The sequence below is a fragment of the Neovison vison genome, chromosome 2 (assembly GCF_020171115.1).
Source record: "Neovison vison isolate M4711 chromosome 2, ASM_NN_V1, whole genome shotgun sequence".
NCBI lineage: Eukaryota > Metazoa > Chordata > Mammalia > Carnivora > Mustelidae > Neogale > Neogale vison.
The window spans coordinates 58,815,081-58,833,146 of NC_058092.1; the positions used below are offsets into that span (position 1 = coordinate 58,815,081).

Consider the following 18,066-nt stretch of genomic DNA (forward strand, 5'->3'; position numbering starts at 1 on the left):
TAAAGAGGAGAGAGAGGAAGAGGAAGAAGGAGGGAGTGGGGAGGGAGTAGGAGAGACCAGTCACGGAGGGAATATGAACATTAGAATAGAAAGAATAGAGGGTTTGGAATTAGAAAGCATGGCACTTAATTCTTGGGCACAAAGATGTTTGCTGAAGATGTTTACTATTTTTGAATGTCAATTTTCCTAGCTGTAAGATATGAAAATGTAAGGCAGTATGAAAAAAGACTTTGTAACTATACAAATGACAGGTAACATTATTCAGACTCACAGAAAGAATGGTACATACTCTGCCTTAAGAGAAGGACCCCTGCCACATCACTGAGCCATGTCACCCAAACGCAGATAAACAACCAGGGCACTCTGGAGGGAAGTCATTCATCTAAGAGGGAGGAATGTATCACACAGGAAATGCCCCACAGAGAGCAAGTTATATCTGTTTGGGAGGCTTTCTTAGGTAATGATTGAGCGGCTACTGACAGCCCGCGTTCTAGTGTTGTTCGTACCAAGAAAGAGGATTTACCTGAGGGATTTGGACAATGGGATCCGCAGGCAGGGGAATTAGGAGCAAGACTGCCTATTCCTTCTGTGAGGAGCCTTGAACGAGAATGCTGTTGTAAGAAATTGAGAAATACTACAAAATGCTTATGTGGACAGTTCACTCCTTTGTCTCCTATCAGAGCCACGATGACCCACCTGCTACATAGGAATCACCTGATATATTGTTAGTCGATTTTGATTCAGGAGTTTGGGGATGGGGCTCCAGAGTCTGTATTTCTAATAAGCAACCAGGTGGTCCATGGGTCCACACTTAAGTCAGTCTCTACAGAGAAATCTTTTCAGTTTGTACCCTGTCTTAAAACAGCATTATGTGAGAGAAAGAGCAAGATGATTTTGGAATCCGCTAGAACTGGATTTGAAATCTGGCTCCGCTAATTCTGTAAAAGACATTGGACAGGGATTATCCATAAGTATGACTTCTATAAACCTCAGTGTCATCTGGAATAAGAGGATGATGATACTTGTCTTACAGGATTGCTGTAAAAAGTAAATGAGTTTTGGTAAGTTATATTGGGAAGCACTTCAGCAAGGGGTCTAGATTGCTCTCTCTCCTTTCTTTGCCCATTTCAAATTCTTCAGGCAGATGAGGACGGTCATAATTCCGCCTCCAGTTCTATTTCAAACTTCGTCTGCTTCATGACAAGTGAAACCATTTATACCCATATAGCTTGTGCTTCACATTAACATAATTTCACTTTTCGACTTCTGCATTAACCTAACTTTGTATTTTAGGAAAAGTTTGTCCAGGAAGATGAAGTTGAAATGAACTATTGTCTATTTCAGAGCCTCTTGAATTTATTTATCTAAATAATCAATTTGTTCTTCTTAGGTAAATAACCTTTTATCAGAAGAATAGATCACTCAACTGGGCTTATCAAATGATTGTTTAATTTTCAAAGATTCTGTTTAAAGTTCCCTCCTTACTTTACCCTTAATCTTATGCTCTTCCATTATGAACATTACTCAATACCAATCAGACTCCCTCACTGAAAGATATGCTTTAAATTAGACCCCACAACCCTACAAATGCTGTTTTGCTCCCCCCACTTCCAAGTTGCTACTAAGATTCTGTCAGAATCATAAGTGGTTCCCTTTACTGCAATGAGCAATAAACATCTTTGCTTGATTGAACAGGTTGTTTTACTGTTCTCTTCAGAGAGTTGGAAGTCAATAATCTCTTCTATGAAAATGATTATCCAGGCAAACATAATTAATTACTTGTTATTTCCTAAAGATATTATGCTTTCTCCTAGTCTGTGTTTCTGCACTATTCATTCCTTTTTCCTAGAGTATCATCACCTTGTCTTTTATTTAGCCTTCAAGACTCCAGCTAAATGTTGCTTCCTCTTTGCTGAAACACTAACCAGAAACATAGACCCTCATGCTTCTGCACATCCATAGCCTTTAGAAAGCTTTTTTTGCAGTATCCTATTGTTTTCTGATTGCTTGGTTACACACTTCTCTTTCCTAATGACATTGTGAGCCCTAAATCACAGGGATTGTGCCCTAACCACCCATATCTGTGCCTTAAATGATGAAAGAATCTTACTAATTGATCAATAAATATTTGTTGAATATTGAATGAAAAATATCTAGCTTAGCTACTTAGAGAAAGAAATAGGATAGTGAAATTTTTGTCAAAAGGAGTGTGGACTTATTTGCATAAGGAAGTGTTTTGCCTCTTAATTTGCATTTTCCCTTTTGTTCTAGGTAACCTTGAGAAATGTGAACCTCTGGAGTAGCAGCTCTCCGAGTCAACAGAAGGGTTCTGTGCATGTTTCTTGACTCTGTTGAGAAGGTAATTTCTCATTTCCCTTTCATCCAGCAATTCCAGATGACAATTAAGAGCATGAAGTTGGCCCAGCCCTTTTATCAGGGTAGCAGATGGTTTATGTCCCTCCTTGACGAATATTTTATCTCCTCTAGCATCAGTCTGGATATAAATGTTGTCAGTTTCATGATATGAAATAAAGGGTAAGCATTTTGTTTAGCAAGGTCAGAGCTGGAAGGACTAAGTTTTATAGTGTTGTGAAATTCATGACACTCTGATGGCTGATAACAATGTAGCGTGGACATAGTTATGTATCTGTTTAAGTGTTATTTACTCCCTCTGCACAACATGTGCTTTATCGCAGAGCCATGATTAATCCAACACGTGAGCTATTAAAGGTTTATTTTAAAATTTAATCTAAATTTACCTAAATTTAAATCTAAAATTAAAATTAGAGTTTTTAAGATTTCCATTTACACTATAAACTAGAAGTTCCAAAAAAAAGTGTCAGAGTTCATGACTAACAGGTTTTGCCAAGAGCTAAATTAATGTTTGCAGCAATGAAGCATTTCCTAGGTAATAGTATGTTGAGACACCAGAGAAACTGTTGAGGAAAAAAAGCAAAGTCTAAAGAGTATTTGTAACAAACACTAAGCCTTGGTTGTTACTCTACAGTAACAGAATAGGCTGTTTTGGAAAGAATGCAAAATTATGTATATCATACCTCAGTTTCTGATTGCCTTGGATCATTTGGAGTTATAATTATTTAATAAATAAATTTAGTGTTCAGTCACAAGTCTCAGTTATTTTCATACCTTTGTCCTCTAAAACTGAAATAAATAGAGCTTCTCCTAACATAAGCTAGTTAGCCCTCTGTGAGCTCTGTACCACACTGACCTCATATTGTAACGATAATATGTGTTTTAACTTATTTGTGCTGAGTCCCAGTAATTCTGATTTCTGTGTGGCTGGTGTTAGTCATATTTTTTGGGAATGTGGGTAGAAATCATAATGGTTTATTATAAGAGTATTGCAGTTTTTTGCCTGTAACATGCATGACCTGTGTGATCCTGAAGCAACTTTGTAGGGTAGGAATGTATCCATTTTACAGTGGAGACAGAGTGAACCAGAGGAAATGACTTCCCGTAGGACACACAGTGGTGAATGGTGGAGCCGGTGCCAGAACTCAGAACTCTCGTCTTGCAGAAACAGTGTCTTCTGTCCTGCAATACACAGATCCCTGTTAACATATTTTAAAATAATTATACAAGAGATGTTACAGACCCTTAACATAGAATCTGATCAATGTTTATTTTGAGGAAAGTGCCTAATATAGCATTAGTTTTAATTGTATTCCCCACAGGAGAACAGTAATCATGAGAAGAAATTAAAAGATGATTGAGTTCAGGATTGATTTTCTTGTCTTTGCAGTAACCCTTGCAGCTTCAAGAAGCCCATAGGAAGGCTTTTTTTTTTTTTCGAGATTGTTTTGACTTTTCTGTGTTAAGATATTAAAGACAATCTCAGTGTTCAGTATAATTATATTGGGTTTGAACTCAGACCTTTCTCTATGGATGTGTCTACACTTTGCAAACAGTGTCAGGGCAAACAAATACATGCTCATGGAGAGCATGATAAAACAATTAGTGACACGGATTGACAGTTTCTAAGTATTAGATTGTGCCAGAGCCTATGTTTGATACTTGTTTGACATGTGATTTCTTCAGTTAATATTTACAGTCCTACACCTATATTTATGGGTGTAGAAACAGGTTCAATGGAATTAAGGAACTGTCCAAATTCACACAGGTGTTAGGTGACTGAGTTAGGATTTGAATCCAGGTGTGTATGCTTTCAAAGTCCCTTTTGCTCAGACACTTCTTTTCTTTTACCACTTTGTGGAGCCTCAGAAATAGGGAGGGACAGGGTGCCTGGGTGGCTCTGTGGATTAAACGTCTGCCTTCCTCTCAGGTCATGGTCCTAGGGTCCGGGGCATAGGCTCCCTGCTCAGCAGGGAGTCTGCCTCTCCATCTCCTTCTGCCCCTCCCTCTGTTTGTGTGTCCTCTCTCTCTCTCTTTCTCTATCTCTCAAATAAACAAAATCTTAAAAAAAAAAGAAATAGGAAAGAACAGTTGGGGGATTTCTGATGGAAGGAAAGGAAATGAATGAGTGGGGAGATTAGAGCTTTGTGGGAAAAGAGAGAGGCTAGCTTGTGGAAACTACATGAGAACAGAAATCAAGAAGATATGGCTTCTAGTCCAGACTCTAGTATAAGCTATTATGACTTTGGAGATATCACATAACCCTTCTGTCATTTAATTTCCTTGTCCATTAAATGTGGAAACTAGACTTGATTAACAGGTTTGTTACACAGGTTCTGTGAGTTCCAGAGATTCAAAGAGTGACATAGTTTCTAGGAGGGACTAAAATTTAAAAAATGCAGCTCATTCACATATAAAAAAGTATATGTAACTATACAAAACACATTTTTTGCACTAATTTAACAAACTTTTACTGAGTATTTACTATGTGCCATGAATTTATTAGTAAATTGAGCATATAGTTATAGGGGAAAACAGTCCACATCCCTCATAGAGATTGTTGTCTCAAGGCATCAAGGGACTTAAAAAAATTACCACATTAATAAATAAATCTATAACTACAAATTGTAATATGTGCTAGTATTAAAAGTTCAACACTGTGTGAGAAATTTAACCCCATGATCTAATTTCAATTAATGTGGACATGAATGATTTCTCTAAGGAAGTAACATTTAAAGCAAGACTTGGAGGATGACCAGGAAGCAGCCAAGAGAAGAGTGGGAGAATGTTCCAGGCAAGCGAATGTGGAGGTGGAGAAGTATTTGCCTTGTTGTAGAAACATGTAGCAGACCTACTGGGTGTACCTGCCACATCACTAAGTCCCAACTGCTCTCCTCCCCATCGAGTCTCTGTGACTGTCCTGTTGGAGATCTGGAGCACCTGCAAACCCCACTGGCTGGCTCATTCTCGGTCCGGGTGAGGCCAGGCCGTAGCAAGGCCTCCACCATCCTCAGCACTGCAGGTTGTGTGAGGCAGTTTAAAAACATCCAGGAAAAGCTGACTTGCATTTCATAAAATCTTTCCCAGAGCACACGACGGATGGTGCCTATTCACGAGGCCTATTCAAATGATCTTAGATAATTAGCAGAACCTTCATATCTAAATCTAACAATAAAACAAAGCATAACAGGAAAAAAGATCTATTGACTGATCTCACTTAGGAGCAGAGATACAAAGCAACAAAATAAGGTACTAACAAAGAGACTCTTGAAGTAAAAGAACAATTACCTAAAGAACAGGTAGAACTTATCCCGTATATATATGATATATACATTATAGATTCATTTAATATATTTAACAACAAATCAAAAAGGGAAAAGTCACAAAACTATTTCAGTGACAGCTGAGGTCCTTCTTCGCCTGAGGTGAGAAAGAGACAAGAGGCTTGGCTGCCAAGTCTACTGATGGGGGGGCAGGGGTTCTGAGAGACTTGCCTTCTCACCTGGTGAGCCAACCAACCATGAGTGAAGCTGTGTTTCTTGGGGAACAAGTGACAACTCCAAGAAACTTTTGAGAGAACTGGCTGAAGATTCAAAGAAGCTCCATTAGCCCATTGACCACTGAAAGCCCAAGCGGCCATCAGAAGGGGAGGCATTGTTTGAATGAAAGGGTCACAGAAGCAACCCCCAGCAGACAGATCTCCAGGGAACTTCTAGAGAATGCTGTGGGAGAGCTGGTCAGCTTTGGGTAACACACTGGTCACATCCAGGGGTCTCTAAGATGCTGGATTGCACTTGTTTCGGTCACTTGTGACTGTGCTGTTTTTCAGTCTCTGGAAGGGGTGAGAAACAGCAGTCAGCAAGTGGGGAAAAGATGCAGAAGGAAGAGAGAGGGTAGAAAACAATGACAGCCTATCCCCTCACAGCCTTAAGTTTTTCCAGATTTGGCATCAAGTTTAAATGCAGGCCCCAGTGGATTAGGTAGAGATTTTTATTCTTGGGGGAAAAAAAAAAGAAAGTTTACCATGTTAGAGTAGAATTATGTAATTCTCAGGCAGACCTGTAATCTTCAAGGCTTTGAAGTTATGAGGAAATTTTATTAGCTAAAAATTTCCCTAAGAGTGACGGGACCTTCCTGAGATTTCACTTCAGACAGGGGTAGGGAAGAAATCCACAAGGCAGTCTATCAGGCATGGTGAGGAAGAACAAAATTGTTTTCTTGTAGCCCAATGGAGTTCAGCTTGTTTCTAAATCTTTATAGACAATTTTATGGGTTATTTTCACTGCAATTTTCATTTCACTCCCTAAATTTCAAAGCTAACCACACCTACCTATAAAATGTACTAAATCAACCCACTTTTTTTTAAAAAAGCATAGAAAAACTTGTACAAGCATATCAGTATTATCTCCAAAATAGTCATACACTTGAGAAAGTGTATGTTCTCATAAAATTACTTTGCTAAAAGCATTTTTAAAATTTGTCTTCAGTATTTAAGTCTTAGAAATTGCTTTTAGGCCAATACTATATTATTTTGTTTTATTTTATAAATAAATTATGAATATATAAAAATATATAAAAGATATGATTATGTATTTTACTATTTTATATATATTCATACATTTCATGCTTTTATAGATAATTTATATAATTATATATTTTATCTGTAATAATGAATAATATATAACTTACAGAATAAATAATTATAATAATTCTATTGTATGTAATTATAATTCATATTATATAATATAATGTATATATATAATGTATATATTATATAATAGTACATCATTGACATTCATGCCTTTTCCTAACTAAACCAATGAATAAGCCAAATAAGCTCAAATAAGCTAATTTTGAGTCATTGAAGAGAAGGTTTTACAGAACACGTCATCTTTGCTTCTGCTCAAACACTATTACTTGGTGACTGTTCATATGATGGGGCACCAGAAGTTTATCTCAGACTCAAGTGTCTGTTTACATATTTCTCTTCTTTTTTCTTTCCCTTCTTTCCTTCCTTTTCCTTTCCTTGGCTTCCTTCCTTGTTTGTTTATTTCTCTCTCTCTCTTCTTTTTTCCCCCTTTTTATAAAAATTCTTTTTTTTTTTTTTTTTTTTTGACAGAGAGAGAGAGAGATCACAAGTAGGCAGAGAGGCAGGCAGAGAGAGAGGGAGAAGCAGGCTCCCCGCTGAGCAGAGAGCCCAACATGGGGCTCGATCCCAGGACCTTGAGATCATGACCTGAGCCAAAGGCAGAGGCTTAACCCACTGAGCCACCCAGGGGCCCCATTTCTTTTTGCCTTTTAACTATACGTTTTATAATTACAAATAATGAAGTAATTTAATATATTGCTTTTTAGATAATATTTAAAAGATTTAAAAGATTTACAAAATGGGGGCTTAAGTAGGTAGGAGAAGAATAAATGAAACAAGATGGGATTGGGAGGGAGACAAACCATAAGTGACTCTTAATCTCACAAAACAAACTGAGGGTTGCTGGGGGGAGGGGGTTTGGGAGAAGGGGGGTGGGGTTATGGACATTGGGGAGGGTATGTGCTTTGGTGAGTGCTGTGAAGTGTGTAAACCTGGCGATTCACAGACCTGTACCCCTGGGGATAAAAATATATGTTTATAAAAAATAAAAAATTAAAAAAAAAAGATTTAAAAGATTTATTCACAGCACCACTCAACACCAGTTTTTTTTTTAAAGATTTATTTGTTTGTTTGTTTAGAGAGCAGATGTGGCCGATGTGAGTGGCAGGAGGGGCAGAGGGAGAGAATCCTCAAGCTGACTCCCCACAGAGCTCAGAGCCCGAGGAGGTTTCTATCTCATGACCCAGGAGGTCATGACCTCAGCTGAAACCAAAAGGTGGATGCCCAACCAGCTGAGCCACTCAGGCACCCCTCGGATTCCAATATTTTTAAGTTAATTGAAAATTTATATATTCTTAATGGAGACTGTATTTACATGGTTTAAAAACCAAATGGTGTAAATTTTGAATATTTGAAGTCTTGCTCCCACCATTTCCCCCATTTCCACCCCAAACTGGTACTCATTTTTACTAGTTTCTTGGTAGGATTGGATGCAAGTTTTTGGATTTTTTGTTTTGTGCAGTTCATAGCTGTTTTTAAGGAAAAGAAAACAAAATTATAAACTTAAACTTGGTACTAACTTCTTGCAATTAAAATATCTAATATATGCAAAATTTTCTAACACATGACCATTTGAATCTGTCCAAGGTCTTGGAAGGAGTCCATGTGAAGGAAGGACCTGAATCTGATGCCTTATTAACTCTATAATTATTATCCCTATTTTTTCTTTTCCATAGAGTTTTGTAAATTTTTTAAAAAGCAAATAATATTGTGTACTTTCATTTTCCCTTATTTCTTAACCCTAAACATTTTCTATGTGTTATTTTTTTCTTGCTGTTTGCTTTTATTATACATCTTATATTTAGAAAGGTTTGTAATTTGCTCTAGTAGTTATCTGTATTCTTAAACTTTTTGTAGTCCTTAGTCCCCAGTTTCCATAAGCAGTGGCTATGGGTTTTTGTATGTGAACAAGAATAAAATTAGCTTGTATCCTCTTCTTCCTCAACTTCTCCTGCCTTCACTATTCAAATTTAGTCACTAATATTATTGTTACCGGGGTTTATGTTATTAAGCATGCCTAATTTCTTTTGTATGATCACTAAACTTTATTTTTTAAAAATTTTTAAAAAATATTTTATTTATTTTTTTTTGAAAGAGACAGACATGGCAAGAGAGAGAACAGAAGCAGGGGGAGTGGGAGAGGGAGAAGCAGGCTTCCCACTGAGCAGGGAGCTGATGCGGGGCTTGATTCCAGGATCCTGGGATCATGACCTGAGCCGAAGGCAGACACTTAATGACTGAGCCACCCAGTCATCAGGCACCCGTGATCACTCAACTTTAGAAGATGACTTTGATTCCCAGTTGTTACAACATATGAGGCAATGATCCCAGTAATAGAACCTATATGTTCTCTGATAATGCATAATGATCCGACTAATAGATAAATGAAGCAGAAGCGGGAGACAACAGAGAAGCTAGAGGTAATAGAAATGATCCACAAACCAATCAAGAAAACCATAAAACATGTTCATCCTTATTGATAATTTGAAAAATACAATGCAAACTCTCAAGATAGAATTTTATATCCACCGGATTAGGAAATATGTAAACATTGGATGATACTCAGTGTTGGCATGGATATAGAAAAACTAGACATCTGTGTCTTTTTGGTGGAAGTATAAATTAGTTACAAGAACTTTGTACCAGTATAAAATAATAGCACCAAGAACTTATTTTCTAAAATGCAAATGCACTTGGTGTATGATGCCAAAATTCAGCTCCTGTAACTATTTCATAAAGGAACTCTGCCACATATCTATAAGAAGGGTGTTCAAAATGTTCCAAGCAACATATTTTGTAAAAACAAAATACTAGGGCGCCTGGGTGGCTCAGTGGGTTAAGCCGCTGCCTTTGGCTCAGGTCATGATCTCAGGGTCCTGGGATCGAGCCCCGCGTCGGGCTCTCTGCTCCACAGGGAGCCTGCTTTCTCCTCTCTCTCTGCCTGCCTCTCTGCCTACTTGTGATTTCTCTCTGTCAAATAAATAAAATCTTAAAAAAAAAAGAAAGATAAATTGTATAGTCATACATTGTACTTCAGCAGTGGAAATGAATGAAATAGGGGTACCTGGGTGGCTCAGTTGTTAAGCATCTGCCTTTGACTCAGGTCATGATCCCAGGGTCTGGGGATTGAGCCTCGCATTGGGCTCTCTGGTCTGAGGGAAGCCTACTTTTCTCCCTCTCCTACTCCCCCTGCTTGTGTTCCTCTCTCACCATCTCTGTCAAGTATGTAAATAATCCTAAAAAAAAAAAAAAAGCAAAAATGAATGAAATACAACTAAATGGAAAAATCAATATTGAATTTCCTTATGTTGAATAAAAAACAGATTTTTGGCCCCAAATTTGTATACAATATGAATCCAATAGACATAAAAAAAAAAACCTTGCAAAAATAAATGGCCTATTAATTGGAAAACAAATATATGTGGTAAAATGCTAAGGAAAATGACAAGCCCGAAGCTGAAAAGAGTGCTTACTTCAGGAGGGGAAGGCTGTGCTAAAGTACACAAGGTTTTGTAAGGGAATGAGATTACTCAAATCCTTAAGCTGGGTCCATTTTACCTTTATTTTTGTAAAGATTATAGGTCTTCTTTTAATGCATGTAACACTGAATATAAACAACATACTGACTCATTAAAAGCATGAATAAAAATGTTCATCTTATAAGAAAAGAAATGCCAATTAAATATGATACACATTTTAACTTCTATTAGCAAAGATTTTTTAAAAACATTATGCTTGTAAGGGAGGTTGAAAATAATCTTTTTTTCCAGTATTGCTAATGGAAAAGTAAATCAGTCAGGTTTGGAAGGGGCGAGGGAGAAGCCATTTAGGAAAAGCCTTTTTTAATTCAGAAAGTCTATTTTAAGAAAATTATCCAAACAAATTAATCAGAGCTGCATATAAAAATTTTAAATGAAGGTTATTCAGTATAGTAGGAAGATAGTTTACTCAACCCAAATGTCCAACAATAAAGAATTGCTTATAGTACATATGTTCATGCAATAGACTATGTATACATTAGAAATACCATTGGTGAAACATATTTAATTGCACGAGAGACATTCCTTACTTATCTTTAAATAAAAATGTAGGTTACAAAGTTATGTAGTCTTATTTTGTGTGTATTTAGAAAGCTCTTCTCCCACATATCTATATGACTTCATTCCTTTCTTGGGTTTTTGCTCAAATAGCATCATAATCACAGAACATAAATTCCCCTCCCTCATGATAGCATGCTTTATCTCTTTACTCAATTCTATTTTTTCCTTCTTGCACTTCTCACTAACTGACATATTGTCTTTCTCTCCTGCCCTTTGATTGTAGGTTTCCTAAGAGCTGGGACATTTTTTGGTCACTACTGTGTTCTCACAGTATCTCACACATAACAGAAATTCAGTAAGTGGTTGCTGAAATGAATATATAAATATAGAAATATTAACAATGATTATCTCTGGTGATGGGCTTATGAATGATTTTTTCTAACATTTGTTTTTTTTGTACTTTTCAAAAATGTCTATAGTGCATATATTACTGTAGGAGTCAGAAATAGAAGAAAAATGTTTTCTTTCTCTTTTTAAAATTATGTTCAGTTAGCCAACATGTAGTGGATTGTTAGTTTTTGATGTAATGTTCAATGATTCATTAGTTGTGTATAACACCCAGTGCTTGTCATAATAGTTTTAAGTCTTCACTTATTTGGAGCAAAATTTACCTGTATTTTCTATCTTCTGAAACTGTGCCAAATCAAACACTCACCCAATTACATGTAAAATTCATTATAATATATCAAATAGCTTCTCTTCTCCTCTGACATTCCACTCCCCACCATATTGCTACCGCCATTCCATGGATGGCTCAATTCAAGTCTCTTCCCTAACCTGGCTGCTTTCATTAACCTCTTTTCTTTCTAGGGTGAGGCAGAAGTCATTCGTCATTGGTTATCTAATCTTACTAGCAAGCTGAAAACACGTAATAACTTCATTCTTTTCACTGCAAAGAGGAACACATCGCTTTGTGGTATTGTGCACTCACTTTTGTCTTACCTGCTCTGTACACAGGTACCTGTGTGTTTCTGACTGGTTCAGCCTCCCCTACTTCATAATTTGGAGTTAGCTTTTTTATGAAAGATAAACAATGGAATCAAAAATTTCGGTGTCCTTAGAAAGTATTTACTTAAGTCATGTAATTTTAAATGTTCCTAATTTTCTTTATTCTCAAACCCTGGCTTTGAAATCACCTTTAAAAATATCCAGAAATGAATCAAGGAACAGAGTTCATTAGGTTCAATTTGTTTTCAGTATCCGTGCAGGGGAATAAGTAGATTCCTCTAGGGCTGAGACAGAAATATAGCGGAGTTTTAAGAAAGGTAAATGGTAGCACCATTTTGTTTCCCTCTATGCATGTGTAAATGAAAATATTTTATGTTTTCAAAATAATGTGGCTTATGTTTACAATTTTCTTCTATGTACTTAGCACCAGTTAACTAAGATCATCATAAGTTAAATCCTTCCTGAATTCAAAATATGTTTTCTAATAAGGGACATGTAATATGGCTGGGAGATTGTATTTACATATCCTTTCTGTATATCAAGTTATATCTCTGTAGCTCTATCCTCTGAGTTCTGTAGCCACATGTCCATTTATCTTCTTAACATCTTTTCTTGGATGTTTCTGGTATCACATATCCGCATATCCAAAACAGACTCCGCGATTTCCATCTCAGACCAATTTTTGTCTTCCTTTGAGCTTAGGATAAATTGAGAAATAAGATAAGGAAGTGGATGATAGAAACCAAATATCACTAAGCACAAACTCGGGAATCCAGGCTGACAGCATCTCTGGTATCCCGTAACTGTGCCACCTGTGTCCTTCTGAGTTGCCCAGCAAGAGAGGAAGACGGAGAATATTATCTTTATTTCTTCTACCTACAAGTGAAATTTTTCACTTCCCTTCACATTTTATTGTTCAAAGTAGGTCACATGGCCATGCCTGAGTCCAGGGAGCCATATGCCTAGAAGCGAGAAAGAATGGGAAATCTTGGTGATAATTAGAAGATTTTTCACAAGCAGGAACATAGCCAATTTCATTCTTTTTATTCAATTTGACCCAATGGGCTCATATGGATCCCTTGTGATCTTGCTTTCCATTTTGACTCTGGGCTGAGACCTAGATGCACACTGGGTCTAGAGAAGGCCCAGGCAAAATCTAGATTCCCCCTTTATTCCTCCCACAGCCCTGGAAAGGCTTTTTTCCCCTTCCGTGGGAGCTGGGGACTTCCCCGAAGCCATAGACTATTTTCTTGTCTGCATCCACTCTTCCCTATTCAATGAATAATGTCAATCAATCTTTCAAACTTCAGTATCTGAAATTTAAGGGAATTTTTTAGGAATCAGAAAACCTCTTCCTCTCTCAAGAAAACCAAGTATTCAGAATATACTTGGAAATATACTTAGAAAGAAGTCTAAATATACTTAGAAAGAAGTCTAAATATACTTAGAAAGAAGTCTACTTTGGAACCCAAAACTGAGTAATGATCCTTTGGTTCTAGGCAAGAACTGCATTTTCCCTTTAGGAAATAAATGCTATTCTTTTGAAGTTTGATAAATTATAAAATAAGATTTAGAGAGAATTGAGAAGACATCAGATAGTATTAAAAAATAAAGTTATTTCTGCTGTACCTCCCTCTCCTCAAAGGTACAAGATTCATGAAGGCAGGAACCAAATGGTTTGACTCAACATTGCTGAGACAAAATAAAAGAAAACAGAGGAATAAGTGAATGAACAAAAGTACATTAGTATTTTGGAAAAAATAGGAATACATTTAAATTTACAATGTGATCTAAGGTTCTAAAGTTAATGTCCAAAAATAAAAGGGTGGCAAAGTGCCCTGGGTGAGCAGGGGGCTCACTCTGGTGAAGAAAAGGAATCAAGATGCACTAAAGTCTGACTGGGACGCTGGTGGTCGGGGCAGAGGAGAGAGTGAAGCAGAGTCACTGAAATATCTTCTCACCCAGCACTGGGAACTTGTCCTAAGTTCCTTGAGAATCAAGGGTGTGGAAAACAGAAAAAGCCGCTTGCCAGGGGATCCATATGAGAAGATGCGCTTGCCCTGCGATAAAACCATGAGAGACTATGGACTCTGAAAAACAATCTGAGGGTTTTGAAGGGGCAGGGGGTGGGAGGTCGGAGTACCAGGTTTTGGGTATTAGGGAGGGCACAGATTGCATGGAGCACTGGGTGTGGTGCAAAAACAATGAATACTGTTATGCTGAAAATAAATAAATAAATAAAATTCAGAAAACTCTAAAACAAACAAACAAAAAAAACCATGCAGGGCAACCTGGGGGGTCATTTTCCAGTTGAAGGGCGACAAGGCATAGGGAGAAGAGCACAGCAGCCGAGGATGGAGAAGTGGTAATGGCTGAGACAGCAGCTCTGTTGACCCCCAGTACTTTTGAGGTCTAGGTTTGGGTCTTACTTACTTTGGATCAAAATCCACCAGGGACTGAACAGGAAACGCAAAATGGTCTTGGAATCCTCCTGTGACGGAGATCAGAGGCCGGAGGTCATCAAAATTACTACTGCCCACACTGAGGCTTGAGGGACCCCAGCAAACAAAGGTCACACACTGAGGCTGTCATTGCTACATTCTTGGGAAGCTTCACTCACACACTGAACAATTCGGTGAACAGGGTCTCCTTATGAGAGGAAAATTCCACAAAACTGTTTTGGGATGGTTGTGTTGAGAAATTGCACGAAGACTCTTCACTGGGATTTGGTATGACTTTCTCAGAGTTCATCTCCTGTCAGCCTCCAGAAAGGAGTCCAACAGCTTTAAAATCTTAATGGTTTGAATCTGGCAATGTCCAAAATCAGCATGGGTGAAATATGAACTTTCAACCTATGACTATGTGCTAATGATTTCACATCAAGTCCAAAATATCCAGTTCTCAACTCTGACATCCTTAGCGAAAACTGTCCAGAATTTGGTAGTTTTTGGGGGGGGGGTTTCTGTTTTTTTTCCTAATTAAATTAAACAACAACTTTATTGAGGTCTCCTATGTCATGTTCTAAAAACAAATACACATTTTTTCCTTTTTCATCTATCACAGATCTGTTTAATTTAATACAAAAATATTTTACACAATTTGACACTAACCATGCTTATCTTTTCGTTTCTGCTATGAAGAACAAGTAGTGTAGTTTGAGAAACTTAAGGAAGTGCTTTGTAAGCAGTAAGGTATCCCATACAGTTTTCATATTAATAGGTGTTGGAGGTTTTTTTGGCAAACATGTGGGACATCCATTAGCATATCTCTGACTTGGATGTCTCATTTACACATTTCTTAGGCTGAAGTTTGGGTTTTAAATAATCAGATGTACGAAAAGATTTGAAAACTGTCCAGAATTTGAAATTGGACGTTTTTTTGTGTCCAAATGGTCATGGGTCTTAATATAAAAGAATTGTCCAGCTGTTTCCAATCAAAAGGGTAAAACTGTCTCCAGTTCCCAGAAGACTACACTGGCCTATTTCATGATTATCTATGGAGAGTGAAATACTATTTTCATGCTTTTTTTTTTCTTCTTATGAAGTTATCATTAATATAAATGGAAATTATAAAATTAAATTGTAAAATTTAAAAAATTTAAAAAATTGTAAAATTAAATTATAAAAAATAATGACCTTCAATAAATTTCTAAATTATAATTTTTTGTTATCCCTTTAAAATAAACAAATACTAGAAAATGTTTGAAGGGGTCTCAGAAAATGGTTTTTTGAATGGTGATCAAATAATTGCATGACAAGTAATTGTAGAGTTTGGTTTGATTCAGTTCATTTGCAAGAGGGTTGCCAGACTTAATAAATAAAGATATTGGACATAAAGTTAAGTGTTCATATACCAAATGTCAGATGATGGGGGATGCTGATGATTTTTCTGAGTCTGCCTTCAAAAGCCAGGACTAACCTAGAACATGCTTCTGTTACAAAAATTATTTGTTGTTCATCATAAATTCAGATTTAATGAGCATCCTGTATTTTATCCGGCAACCCTAATTTGGAGGAACTGGCTGCTAGCCATGACACTAAATGTACTATTGTAATTTTTCATTCTGCATTATACTTATGTCATTAGTCTTATTTATAAGAGAGAAGAGAAAATTAAATTGGATAGCAGAATATCATTGAATGAGATTACTCTAGATTTTTACTCTATCAGCATTTTCCTTTGCTAATGCTGAAATCTGTATGAGTTAGAGAAGAGGATTTGTTGTGAGGTACTTTAGGGTGGTTTAGGCCAGGATTTTGTAAATGGAGTCATTTTCGAAGAAATTCCCTGGATCTGGCAAAGCCTCACTTTTACCAGCCATGGGTGGTAACTCTCTAGTGCATGGATATGCCCAGTGGAAGGAGGAGGCATAGGTTAGATTTACCTCTCCTTATATCCTGGAAGTTCAGAGCTTTACATTTTTGCAGGAATAAAAGTTCCCATTTCATCAGTCAGCCCAGGGAGTTCAGGTCAATTTAGTGATCTATTGTATATGTATGGTGCAAATTAGTGTACATTGCAAAGCCCTTTGAATTCTTAAAGAGCAAGGAGCACTATTTAGGGAATAAGTAGCCTTTGCTTGGTTTTAAATTTGTGATAATAAAAGCACCAATTTATTCAGCACTTAATATGAGCACCAGATAAATGATCTTGAGTCATTATTTCTCTTATCCTCACAACAATGGTCTCAGGTATTTTATGTCCATTCTACAAATAAGTTTTAATTTTAACCTGGGTTCATACAATTGCCAAGTTCAGAGCTTGGTTTTAAACTAAATCTTTTTTTTTTCCAATTTATTTATTTTCAGAAAAACAGTATTCATTATTTTTTCACCACACCCAGTGCTCCATGCAAGCCGTGCCCTCTATAATACCCACCACCTGGTACCCCCAACCTCCCACCCCCCCCGCCACTTCAAACCCCTCAGACTGTTTTTCAGAGTCTATAGTCTCTCATGGTTCACCTCCCCTTCCAATTTACCCAAATTCCCTACTCCTCTCTAACGCCCCTTGTCCTCCATGCTATTTGTTATGCTCCACAAATAAGTGAAACCATATGATAATTGACTCTCTCTGCTTGACTTATTTCACTCAGCAGAATCTCTTCCAGTCCCGTCCATGTTGCTACAAAAGTTGGGTATTCATCCTTTCTGATGGAGGCATAATACTCCATAGTGTATATGGACCACATCTTCCTTATCCATTCATCCATTGAAGGGCATCTTGGTTCTTTCCATAGGTTGGCGACTGTGGCCATTGCTGCTATAAACATTGGGGTACAGATGGCCCTTCTTTTCACGACATCTGTATCTTTGCGGTAAATACCCAGGAGTGCAATTGCAGGGTCGTAGGGAAGCTCTATTTTTAATTTCTTGAGGAATCTCCACACTGTTCTCCAAAGAGGCTGCACCAACTTGCATTCCCACCAACAGTGTAAGAGGGTTCCCCTTTCTCCACATCCTCTCCAACACATATTGTTTCCTGTTTTGTTAATTTTGGCCATTCTAACTGGTGTAAGGTGATATCTCAATGTGGTTTTAATTTGAATCTCCCTGAGGGCTAATGATGATGAGCATTTTTTCATGTGTCTGATAGCCATTTGTATGTCTTGATTGGAGAAGTGTCTGTTCATATCTTCTGCCCATTTTTTGATGTGTTTGTCTGTTTCGTGTGGGTTGAGTTTGAGGAGTTCATTATAGATCCTGGATATCAACCTTTTGTCTGTACTGTCATTTGCAAATATCTTCTCCCATTCTGTGGGTTGCCTCTTTGTTTTGTTGACTGTTTCCTTTGCTGTGCAGAAGCTTTTGATTTTGATGAAGTCCCAGAAGTTTATTTTCGCTTTTGTTTCCTTTGCCTTTGGAGACGTATCTTGAAAGAAGTTGCTGTGGCTGATATCAAAGAGATTACTGCCTATGTTCTCCTCTAAGATTCTGATGGATTCCTGTCTCACGTTGAGGTCTTTTATCCATTTAGAGTTGATCTTTGTGTACGGTG

The 18,066-nt window shown here is 37.2% G+C and overlaps 1 long non-coding RNA gene across 1 annotated transcript in view; it reads left to right on the plus strand.

Annotated features, from left to right (window-relative positions):
• The window catches only part of LOC122900089, a 114,825-nt gene that overhangs the window by 62,818 nt on the left and 33,941 nt on the right, over positions 1 to 18,066 (plus strand). The window contains exons 2-3 of the long non-coding RNA XR_006383172.1: positions 2,272 to 2,359; positions 11,345 to 11,416. This is a non-coding gene — a long non-coding RNA (uncharacterized LOC122900089). The remainder of the gene's footprint in view (positions 1 to 2,271; positions 2,360 to 11,344; positions 11,417 to 18,066) is intronic.